This window comes from Mercurialis annua, linkage group LG5 (genome assembly GCF_937616625.2).
Source record: "Mercurialis annua linkage group LG5, ddMerAnnu1.2, whole genome shotgun sequence".
In the NCBI taxonomy this organism is placed as follows: domain Eukaryota; kingdom Viridiplantae; phylum Streptophyta; class Magnoliopsida; order Malpighiales; family Euphorbiaceae; genus Mercurialis; species Mercurialis annua.
Window position 1 is genome coordinate 7248020 of NC_065574.1, and position 13218 is coordinate 7261237.

The window sequence follows — 13218 nt, forward strand, 5'->3', positions numbered from 1 at the left end:
CTAGCAACAAAAATAAAATTCAACAACAATTTACTAACGATTTTATTAATAATATATTTAAATAAAATTTATTATAAGTTAACCGACGGTTTACCCTATATTAACCATTGGTTACCCAACACGATCGACAAATACATCGCCGTTATATCGTATTTTTTCAAAGAGAGGTATCAAAAATGAAAACCATAACAAAAGAACTAGATTGATGCAGAAATTGAGCTTTAGTGAGAAAAGAAAAAGTAAAATTCAAAATAGAAATTATGAGATTTATTAAATCTCATAATGATTAAAAATCAGAGCTAAAACAAACAAAATTTAAAATATAGGCATCTCAGAGAAAGTTGCCAACACAGCCACTTTCATATAAATTAGTATCATTTATGGCTCAATCTCAAGCCTGGGTTCAAAGCAAAAAACAGTAAAGAGCTGAATTGGGAACCTCTTTGTCACCGGGCATTTCTGTGACCACTTCCATTGTTTCAGATTCATGTCAAAAACAAGATGAGCTGGAACTCCATAACTCTGGATGTATATAAGCTCACCCGTGCCGCTGCTACCGAATACATCGTCCAACTCCCCAAATCCTTGGAAATACTTGTGCGGCATACGGCCCGTCTCTTGCCATTCTCTACCGTTCAAGATCCATATACCGAGACACTTAATTATGTCAGGACGATCTGAGTTACTGATCCCGCCCACCATTACCAGCTTATAATAAATTTATTGTAGTAGACTGGTTGCTCTTGGCGCGGCATCACTGATCGTTGTGGCTGCCTCCACCACCAATCGGCAAACCCATCACCGTTATATCGTATTTTTTCAAAGAGAGATAGGAAATTCAAAAATGAAAACCATAGCAAGAGAGTTAGATTGCCGCAGAAATTGAGAACAGTTAATGAGAAAAGAAAAAGTAAAATTCAAAATAGAAATTGTAAATATAGAAGGAGGAAGATGATTTTCGTTTTTTTGCAATAAATAGAAGCGGGTCGTATAAAAGAGAATAATTAGACTTTTGGTGGTGCTGGGCCTAATTTCCTCAATAATTATCTATATAAAACTAAATAATTTCTTTCTAAAAGATTGAGTTGATACAATCCGATATAAAAAATAGTCAAAACGACGTATAATTTGGCGGAAAAAAATTTACGTTCCATCTAAAAAAGTTCCGCAAACAAACACACTGTAATTGCACTGATCACGGAATTGACAGCCAAAACTGGAGAGCCACCTGAAATAAAGGCCAAAAATGACAGAAACCTATAAACTGAGAATTCAATCCACTTCTATTTATCATTTTTGTTTTTTTGCCTTGACAGGAATTTTGGTGTCTTATTTTGTCAAAAACAATATGTCTAATTTCAATTACAAATTAAAATTACAAGTTACTAATTTCTCTTTACACACGTGAAAAACTGTTCAAGCCATAAACTTATATTAGTTCTATTTTTTTTCCAGAGGTCCTTAGTTATTTGTTACTAATTTATAAATATTTGTTTCAGGCTGAATATTAAATTATATGTGTAGAAATTTTATGAACTCTAAAAATATTAGACTAAACGATAAGGACTGAAATAAAATTCCATCTTATCTTATGTTAAGTGTTAACTATCATGAATCTTCATAAGTAAGTTAATTTCTAATTATTCTATTAAATTTTTCATACTATTTATTTATCAATTTCGTATATTGCAAAAAAAATTAAATTTTAATCATAACTTGAATCCTAAATCAAAATTCAATTGCCAATACTTAATACTCCATCTCATTTTAAAAGTTATTTTTTATATTTTGAAAAGTATTTTTCATCTAAAATGCGATGGGAAAAGTTTACAATCCGTGTATCGAATGTGCATTATAATATTATATTGCGAAAATTGTTCTTAGTTCGTGAATTATGTACCAATTTGATTCAAAACCAATCAACATCACAATTTGGAGGGTTTATAGTTTTCTAAATTTTACTTTATATTATAGGATAGGTTTCCTAGCTACTTAAAAAGAAATATAAGCATCAGAAAAACCGATCATTCTTTTTATGAGCATGCATTAACATATTCCCTGCTATTGTATGCTTTTCAAAAACACTGTATAGTAATGTTTTCTTTCTTTAAATTATTCTTCTTATTATTGTTTTAGATAAAGTTAAATGTTCTGTTTATCTTTATAGCTTCATAGAACTAACTTTACATGAAAATTATTTGACATGAATTCATAATTAACTTCAGTGTCCAAGATTGTGACAAAAAATATTATCAAAATAAAAAGGTATCAATATCAACAAAGATTTATTTTGCCTTGAGCTTAACACAAGAAATCAAATAAGACTCAATTTTTGGCTTTAAAAATAATGCTATTAAACTTGATATTTTCATTTGTTTTATCCCTTCAGCTCTAAATTATTTAATGAATTTATGACTCCTCAAACTCTTATCATTTAAGAGAATAAAACAAATTAAAATATCATATATAAGGATTTTTTTTTTAAAGTCACGGATTTGGCCTTATTTCATTTTTTTCCCGCCAAATTTAAAGGAAAAATCAACAAATGTTGTTATAGTTATACTTAAAAAAAATCCAAGTTAAAAGGAAAGCAAAAGCACAAAGTTCTCTTAAGGTGAAGGCTATAAAAAGTGCAAACAAAAACTATTTTTATATATTCAAACTACATAAAATAAATTCTTAAAGAGTTAAAAATATTATAATATGTTTCTTGCATAAAAAGCTGAAAACAAAAGATAGATAAATAAATTTTAGGTCAAAATAATAATTGGTTATTTGGTTGGCTAGCATTTCGTGGGAAATTTGTATAATAATATTTGAAGCATCTTGAAGTTTCAGAATAATAAATAAAGGAATAAAATGTTCATGTTGCCTTTGCAGCATGAACTCTTACTAATTGCGTCAACACCAGCTTCTATGTTCAATAATTGTAGGGAGTAATCAGTTTAGTTATATTTAATTAATCAATTCAATATTAGAACTAAACTAGTAATTTAATTAATTAAATATAAATCTCTCTCTAAAAAACCCTCTCCTCCTTCTCTCTAAAAAAACTTTATCTTATCTTCACCATTAAGGTGATTATCCGGTTTCGACCGGAAATCACCTCCTCTCCGCCCATAGTCATAGATACTAAATATTTTATAAATCTACTCTTTATTTCAATAAAAGCTTTCCGTTATATAGTTCTTTGACATGTATTTTATATTTTTTTGTTGAAGTTTGTTTGCTTTTATGGTTATTTATGGTTGGTCTTTTTAGATCTATCAAGAATCTATAGCGATTGTTGAGACTTTAAAGTTTAGATCTATCAAGAATCTATAGCGATTGTTGAGACTTTAAAGTCAATTTCTTGTAGATTTAAGATTTTGAAGAGTTTTCTATCTAATCTCGACGAATCTCATGGACAAAAATGATCGAAAATACTAAACTTCATCGGATCTAGCAGTTTTAAGGTGTAAATCGGAAGTGATTCGTACTCAAAGACCCTCACACACAACGGGACTTTGTTCATCGTTTGTGGCAGAAGTTGGCAACTTTAGCGAGATCCACAACTTGAATCTTTTTACTTTCGATTAATTTTGCTTGATGTCTTTGTTGTTTATTATCTATACTATATATAAAAGCACGGATGGAGGGGGGGACAGACAAATTTACTGAATAATCCTTTTCAGTTTACTACTAAATAAAGGTTTTATAGTCATTAACTAATTAGTTATTTAATTAATCACTATTGTAATTAAAATCCTAATTAGAATAGGTAGCTAAATTATCTCCCATTTAATTTTTAGTATGTAAAAAATAACTAAATTGTCTCCAAATTAGTAGGAATACCTATTTTTTAGTTTGATTGAACTACAAAATTAAAATACTTTATATGGTCAATATATTATTATTTAAATTTGTATCTTATTATTTTTAAAGATATTATTAATAAAATTAAGTTAATTATTTAATTATTATTATTATAAAACCAAAAGAAGAATAAATTTAGTATGGAAAAAAATTTAACAACCGAATATATTAATTTATTTTAACAAAAATTCTTAACTAATTTAATATTAATTATAAATAAAAATTAATATAATTATAATAAATTTATTAATATGTACATTGACGAGTTACGTTACGAGTCACGTGTATAGCACGTAATGCAAAACTAGTATTTTTAATAGAGTAGAATTAGAAAGATCATATTATGGAATTTTGTCACATGATTTTTTTGATTGTACTTTAATTTTGTGTTAATGGATTCTAATTGTGGAAAAAAAAATTAATTAAACACTCATCATTACACTTTCTCGAATAGTGGGAGAAAGTGTAGATGCAAATGTGAAATTAAATTGTATTTAACTTTGCACCATCTATTAGACCCTTTTCTAATCTTTTAAATTTAAACCTATTCAACAAGAAAAATTAAACCTTTTTTAATTAATTATTTTCTATACATATACAATTCAATTCTAATTGTTTACACAATAATTTTTATATTTATTTATTGAAACTCTCTATTTTTGTTCATCTCATCACTCTCTCAACTAAATTAATTTATATTTTAAATTTTTTTGAAAACAATAACTATAAAAATTAACATCTATTATACACTACACAAATTTAATTTTTAGCGACCAAAACATTGGCCACTAACAATGAAAGTTTCATTGTAAATAAATTTTAGACTATCTAATTCTATCGATCTTATGTTGTTTAAAAGGCGGTCGCCGAATTGAACAAACAGCCAAAACCAACCTTAGTTAGTATTGTTGTAATACAATTATTAACTAGAATATTTTTAATTATGTAAATTATTTTGTACTATTGACTATTAATTATTTGATAATTTATAAATATAATGTTATAAATATATTATTTTAAAAAACATAAATAGCAATTTCATAATAGTTTATAATTAATATTTTTAATTGATAATAATACAATTTTTTTATTATATTCCAAAGGCTTAATATCTTAAAAATACCAATTTTTTTAGATGGAGGTCAATTCTAATCAAAACTTTCAAGGATGTTCATTTTGGCTAATCATTCACTTTTATCTAAAAGATTATAGTTTTTTTTATTTGTTTCAATTATAAATATTTTTTAATTTATATCCTAGTTTTGACAAGTATTTTATAAAAAAGTTAGATTTAATTAGAATAGAAAATATTATAAATACGCGTATTAAAAAAAAGAGTGATGCTAAAATTGATGTTTTTTAAAAAATTAATTAGAAATAATCTCATCCGAACAAAATCAATATTTTTAGACGTTATATCCATTTTAAAAGGTATAGTTGATAGTGAAAAATATAACGATAGAGAATAATGTAACAGGGTGATGATATATATGACAAATTATTATACTCAATATATATAAATTATTGTGGTGTCCTTACTTGTATTATATTGGGAGGTAGGCATGTGCTCCAACAATTATTTGCTCATACATTTGATTCAATTATGTGTAAATAAGAAATAAAAAAAAATATATGTGCATGATTAGGTGAGTAATTAACATATTAACTAAAAAATGATTTATGATTAAGATTCCCCATTAATTGTCGAACCTTATGCTATAACACATATTTTATGAAAATAAAATATATGTTAATTTTGCTTTTGTGCTTTTAGTACAAGTTAAACTCAAAAAAGTGTTAATTAGAAATGTAGTAATCCCACTTAAGTGTAGATGCTGACCAAGTTCTGATTTCATTGGAATAAAGTGTGGTCAACTAATTATATATTTAAATGGCAAATGGTTTATATTACTTATAAGTAGATCATTAAAGATTAAAAATACATGGAAAGGAATACAGAGATAATAAGAAACAACAAATAAATAGGGGTCAATTAAGGCCTCGCTTGGTTCGTTTTATAGCAATTTCTGGAAAATAACTTCCCGGAAAGTGTAGTTCCTGGGAAATTAACTTTCCAGAAAGTTTGATAAATGTTACTTGTTTCAATTATTACTTTCCGGAAAGTATAAAATTAATTTTAATATAATATATTATATTTCTAACTAAAAGACATAAATGTCCTTTGATAATTTATATATTGTTAAACAAATAATTTTAATTTAAAAATATAACAATAAATAATTTAATTTTTGCTTATTATCTCTTATTTTACGATTCAAGTACTATTTAGGAGAGTTTTTAAATATTAAAATTTAAAAATAATATTTTTTTATTTGAATTTTACATAATATAAAATATTTAATAAAAATATTTACTCATATAAATAACAATTATAAAATAATATAAGTATATTTTTTGAAATAAATAAAAATATTTTTATATAAATTTTAAAAGAAAAAAAAAGAAAAAAATTAAGGTTAAATTAGGAAAAAACAACAAAGTATTAGGGAAGTTCTACTTCCTTGGGTTTTGTTAGGGAAGTTTCTTCCCTAGTCAAAGGGAAGTCAAACATCCAACTTCCCGGGAAGTAAAATGTAAAAATTGAACCAAGCAAAAAAAATTTGCTACTTTCCGGAAAGTACAACTTCCCTAATCTATTTACCCCAAACCAAACAAGACCTAAATCGGGAAGTAAAATGTAAAAATTGAACCAAGCAAAAAATTTTTACTACTTCCCGGAAAGTACAACTTCCCTAATCTATTTACCCCAAACCAAACAAGACCTAAATCAAATTAGTTGATTTATTTTGGTTAAGTTATATTAATTTTTTAGTTAATTCAGATAATAGGATATTTTAATAGTCATGGCTACAAGTTTTAAAAATCTAACAAACCAAATACTTTTTAATTATTTTTTATATTATTGTTGGTTTTATATTTTAAAATTCAATTACTTTAATTTTAATTAAATCAACCAGCTATAACCAAATAAACTGTTTATACACCTTAACACTGAATAACAGCGAAATAAATTGTTGTTTACCATCGTATTCTATCATAATTTTGCCACTTTTCAGGATTTATATCGATTTGATGGACAGATTCTCTTTATTTTAGAAGAAAAAATATATGTAAATATTAATTATCTTTGTATGATAATAAATATTGTATAGAAATATAAAAAATATAGCTTGAATTAAAATTAAATAAAAATATATTTAAGAAGTACGATAGAGATCTCAATAAAAACAAATTATAATAACTTTTTTTAATTGTACTGATAAAACTTTTTGACTGTGCAACTCGATGAACTGCTTTATTTATTCATCGTCTATTTCAAACTACGAATGAATTTTTTTAAGATTATAAACCCATTCTTCCTATTAAATCACTTTATTATATGCAGTACAATCTATCAAATAAAATTTGTGTATTCACGTTATATATTCAGATAATAAATTAAAATATTAATTAACTAATAATTTAATATATAGAATTATATTATCCTTCGTTCCAATAGAGTTGTCCTCTTTGAGAAATTCTTTTGACCCAAAACTCTTGTCCACTTTCAAAAGGTAACTAACTTTTATACTTAATTTTCCTATATTATCCTATTTAAATTTTACTAATGAGTAAATTAAAATTAAATTGCAAGTGGACCCTATATTAAATAGGGGGTATGACAAGAAAAGTAAGGAAAATTTTATGAAATTCATAAACAATAATTGCTTTTTTTAAACTGTGTGATAAAGATAAAGTGGACAACTCTATTGGAACATAATGAGTATTATTTAAAACAATTTTTTAGTATTAGCAATTTTATCTACAATTTTTTAGTATTAGCAATTTTATCTAGATGAATTATAAAAAACAAATAAATACATATGGAAAATAATTGTCTATTTTAAATCCCTTGGAGGGTGTTTCTACTTATACATATTGGATTTTTTTTAAAATGAAAAATATCCAATTAAATAAGGGATAATTCTTAAAAAATAATTACATCGGTATTCATTTTTTTATAAATAACTATATCTCAATTTTTTTTTTATTTTCTAAATTGTCCTTTTGATTTTAAAAATATCCTTTCTGGTGTTTTTTTTAATTTTTTGTTGGTATATTTATAGTGTATTTATAGTTGTAGTTTATGATATATTTATAGTGTATATATAGTATATATTTATAATGAATACACGTTGGTTAAAAAAATTAATTTTTTAAATATTTTATAAATTCAGATATCAAATGTAATTAGCAATTTATGATTTAAATTTTCGTAATTATTTATTATTAGCAGTTATAAAATAAATTTTTTTGAATAATATAAAATTTATTGATATTCTTATAAAATGTAAGCTAATTATTTTCTGAAAATAGGAGAGTTTGAGGATAATTTAATTAAATGAATGAATACAATTAAAATTAAGACTTAATCACCAAAAGCTCCCCCACTTTTTAGTCCTTTTTCAGTTGCACCATGATGTTGTAATTTTGTCAGTTGTACCCTAATTCGTATTTTTGGGTGTCAATTCTTCAAAATCAAATTGGACTCTTTTTCACTCGGAAAAAAGTCATAAAAACCCTTATAAAGTACTCGTTTGAACTCTTTTTCACACAAAAAGTTAATAATTAATGACTTATTTTATTTTGTGAAAATATCCCTCGGTTTTCATTTATCACTTGGCTTGCTTTACATGGCAAACTGCAAACTAAAGACAAGCTCTTTAAATGGGGTGTAACTCCTGATGATAAATGCTGTTTTTGTAACCAAGCCACTGAGTCCATTGCTCACTTGTTCTTCAATTGTCCTTTCTCTTATGGAGTCTGGAGTAAAGTCTGTTCCCATCTTGGGTTTAGCAGGTACTCGTTACCATGGAGAAGAGAAGTGAGTTTCTTCTCCAGGAGAACTAAAGGCAAATCTGTTGCAGCCAAGAATAGGAAGCTGTTTTTCTGTGCTGCTGTGTATTACTTGTGGAGTGCAAGGAATGATTGGGTTTTCAATAAGAATGCCCAAACTGAAGACCAAGTCTTTAGTAAAATCAGAAATAGTGTGATGTTAAGGGGTAGCTGAGTGTTGTTTGCTAGTGAGTTGTTTGCTTGCTGAGCTGTTTCTGGGTTTTAGCGTTTTAGCTTTGTTCTCTGAGTTGCCCGGGCTTGTCTGGGCTGGCTAGTTTTTAGCCTGTTATTTGGTGTATCTCCCCCTTTAAGCAATATATTTGCTTCTTTTGGTGATTGACCAAAAAAAAAATTAATGACTTATTTTAACTTTTTCCAAATGAAAAAGAGATCAATTTAGTAATTGATGGTGGAATTGAAAACAAAAGGTGCGAATTAGGGTGCAGCTGACAAAATTGCAACGTTAAAATGCATTTGAAAAGGGCTAAAAGATGCAGGGGTTTTTTTGGTGATTAAGCCTAAAATTAAAATTTAAAACTAGAGTAGGATTACAATTAAACACCTGTGATATAATTGAAAGCCTTGAATTTATTTGCAAATGCCAATGACCTCCTAGCACAATTGGCTAAGGAGTGAGGCATAAGACCAAGAGGTCTTGGGTTCTATCCCTCATGTGGACAAGAGTGAGCACACATTTGAAGAATTATTGAAGGTATTGGAGCAGCGTCAGAAGCGTCAGAAGCAGCGGATGCGGCATCGTTCCGTCAAGTTGGCGAGCCCGTTAAGGCGATGCATTCAACGTAACACGGTGTGGATGACGTGCATGGCGGATTTGGGATTTGCATACAAGTATAAATGGCAGTATATGTATAGTTTATATTGTAATAGTGTAGTAGTGTAGTATGTTTCTTTGTATATCTCTGTTAAAAAAAAAAAAAAAAAAAAATTTATTTGCAAATGCAATGTATAATTCCAATTTTATAGCAGTAAAGATGCATGTGAAAGTGACTTGCTATCTGCTGCCACAATGGACGGTGGTGATGGATCCTGCTGCAGAATTATTTGTAACCATTGCTTTTTTTCTGCAAACTTCTTGTTTTTTTTTGAAATTTTTCTGCAAACTTAAATATTTATTAGTAGTTGCTGTGAATTTTCCGCGTGTTATATTATTATTATACTCAAATTAATTTTGAACTGAGCTAGCTGAGTGCTCTACTCTATCTATTTGCATAATCAAGTACTAGTAGTCAAGTATAAATAAAAGCATAATAATTATTCTTCTGTCCAATCAAAGTTCTTTTTTTTTTAAATTATGAACACAATTATTATTTTATTAATAATTTTTTGCTAGAAATAGAAATTTTGCTGTTAGTACAAATTTTTTACTTGGTAGAAGCAGCATGAAGCGAGGTTAGATGCCGCCTACTCCATTTTTAAGATTTTCAATATCAATTAATACCAAATACTTAGTCAAAAAATTGAGCCGAATAATTATTTTAGAAAAATTAAGTCGAACAATAATATCATTTGGTCTATTTTTTTAAAAAACAACAACATATCGTTCAATTTTTAAAAAATAGATAACCGTATCTCGATGTTGAAATTTCTAAGACCGATGAATTTTGAATAACCATTTTAAAGATCAAATAATTTTTTTTTTTTGAGTCAAATCACATATCGTGTGATCTAATTTTTTTCCTTTAAAAGTCCAATAAAATACCTTACCGTTTTTAAAAATAACTGAATGAGCTTCATTTTGTGAAATTTCCAAGATCTATAGATCATGAATAATTATTTTAAAAAAGATCAAATAATTTTCTAATAATATTAAGCCAAATGACAATATTGCTTGATCTAAAAAATTTAAAAAAGTCAAATAACATGCTGTTTGGTCTAAATAATTGCCATTTCGAGTAAAAAAATTGCTCCAGCTAAATAAAATTACTAGTTCCAGCATTAAATAGAACTCTAAGCGTGTTTATAAGAGATACATCTCCCAGTAATATGGGTGTGGAAGTATGAACTCATGACGGCCATCTAAAGCTAAAGCTGTTAATTAATAAAAGAGTATTTTTTTGAGGAAATTAGACCTACCACTGCCAAATCCCTAAATAATCTCAACTATACGGTAATGTATATCTCGCTACCAAAATACTTCCATGTTCCTTTTCTTTTTTGTTTTACCTTTTTATTTGATTTTTTTACTGTTCAAAATATTAAAATATACGATTGTACTCTGAAACAGAGAAGAGTCTCTCTTTGACGATTCAGATGAGAAATCGGACAATGGCAGATCTTCTTTAAGGCTAGAGTTGTCGCCTACCTTCTACCTCCATGGGTTTGAGTCTCTCTTTGACGATTCAGATGAGAAATCTATGGGTTTGAATCATATTGGAATAGATAAACCCCTCGGAGCTGATCGATTCTCTAAACGACAACTGCTATTTGGGTTTGTTCTCGATATGTTTTTGTAAGTTCAATTACATTACTTTGCGTTACTTTTGGATCCAATTTTTATGAGATTGTTGTGTTCTTTCAAAATTAATGGCTATGCTTTCTCATGTTTTTGATCGGATTGAGAGAATCTGTAACAAAACCAAAGTTGTGATCAGATGATTGATAATGCTGTTTTTGTAGTTTGATTAAATTGTTTTCAGTTCATTAGTTAGAGAATGGCATAGAGATGATCTTTAGGTTTGTAGTGATTTTAGTTGAAGTACAGATGAAAATCTCAAGTAAAGATATGCAGGTTATTAAAGACATGAGAAAATTAAATCTCTTAAGTGACATATTTTACTGTTTTTACCACTGTATGTTGATTCAACTTTATTATTTTGTGAAAATTGAATGTTGTAGATTTAGGATTTGGGAGCATCTTCATTTATGTGACATTTTACTAATTTTATCACTAAATATTTTACTCAACCCTCTCTCATTTATGTTTTTTTTGATTCAGTGCTAGTGTGTCCGATAGCAAATCGACGCGCCGATCAAGATTTTTGCCAATGTTTTATGAGCAAGATTTTTGCCAATGAAGTCACAACTCAATGAAACTCTTTGTTCCAATGATGTTATAACAGAGAAATCCGAATTGGAAAAAAAATGGAGTCTTCGTCCGAACGAGAAAAATTGAAATCGTTATGTTTTGTGATCTTATTTTGTAATTTATGATTGTAATAATTTTATTGTTGGTTTACCAACGGTTTACTAATAGTAAACCAATAATTTTAATTTTAGTAATACTGTTAGTAAATCTTAAGTTAACCGTTGGTAAATTTATAATTATGTTTTGATGATACTCTTGATTTTTTATGTAATTTTGTTTTTCACTTGTATATTTGTAATGGTTTTATTGTTGGTTAACTAATGGTTTACTAATGGTACACCAATTATTTTAGTGAATTAAGTAATAATTCATTTTAACATTTTATATTTTAAAAATAAAAAATAATAATTTAATTTTTAAGTAAACTGATAGTTGACCATTAGTAAACTGTTAGTAAACTAACAGTAAATAGATGTTTAGTAAACTGTTAGTCTACCGTTAGTAAACTGAAATCGTATTTTAGTAATACTATTAGTAAACCTTAAGTTGACCGTCGGTAAATTTTATAGTTATTGTTTTTATGATGCTCTCAATTTTTTTATATAATTTTTTTTTCACTTGTGTATCTGTAATATTTTTGTTGTTTGGTTAACCAATGATTACTAATAGCACACCAATAATTTTAGTAAATTAAGTAATAATTCATTTTAGCATTCTATAATTTAAAAATAAAAAATAGTAATTTAATTTTTAAATAAACTGATAGTAGACCATTAGGAAACTGTTAGTGAACTTATAGAAGACTGTTAGTAAACTGTTAGTGAACTTATAGTGAATAGATTTTTGGTAAACCGTTAGCAAACTGAAATCGTATTTTTGCAAATAAAAAAAGTATTTTTATAAAAATATTTGGTCAAACCGTAAATTTTAACTAATTTTGGTCAAAAGGTATTTTTGAGAATATTTAGGTATTTTATAGGTATTTGTCTAAAAATCCCTATTTTTTTCTATTATTTGTTTCTTATAGCAAAAATTAAAATTTCATTTTTTTAATCCTCATCATGGTTGAAAGAATTTCAATTCTTAATATTAAATCCAAATATTTCAATAATAAAAATAAAATCATTTGGCTAGAGACACATTTAGTTTATTTAATTATTTTAGTTATATTTCATTCGTAAAAATTTATTTGTATTTTTATATAGAAGTGGTTTTGGCTTCCTTCATAGAAGTTAAAAAGAGTTGGATTTTAATCTAAAAACATTCAAACTCGTCTAAAGACTCTTCCAATGGCAATGCAGTTGATACGTGACCGGTGACTCGGTATAGCCACCACATGGAATGCTTTTGTCGCCGATGTGCTAATTGCACCTAATACATTATATATAATCGTTCAATCAACACAATTAATAGACGTTAAA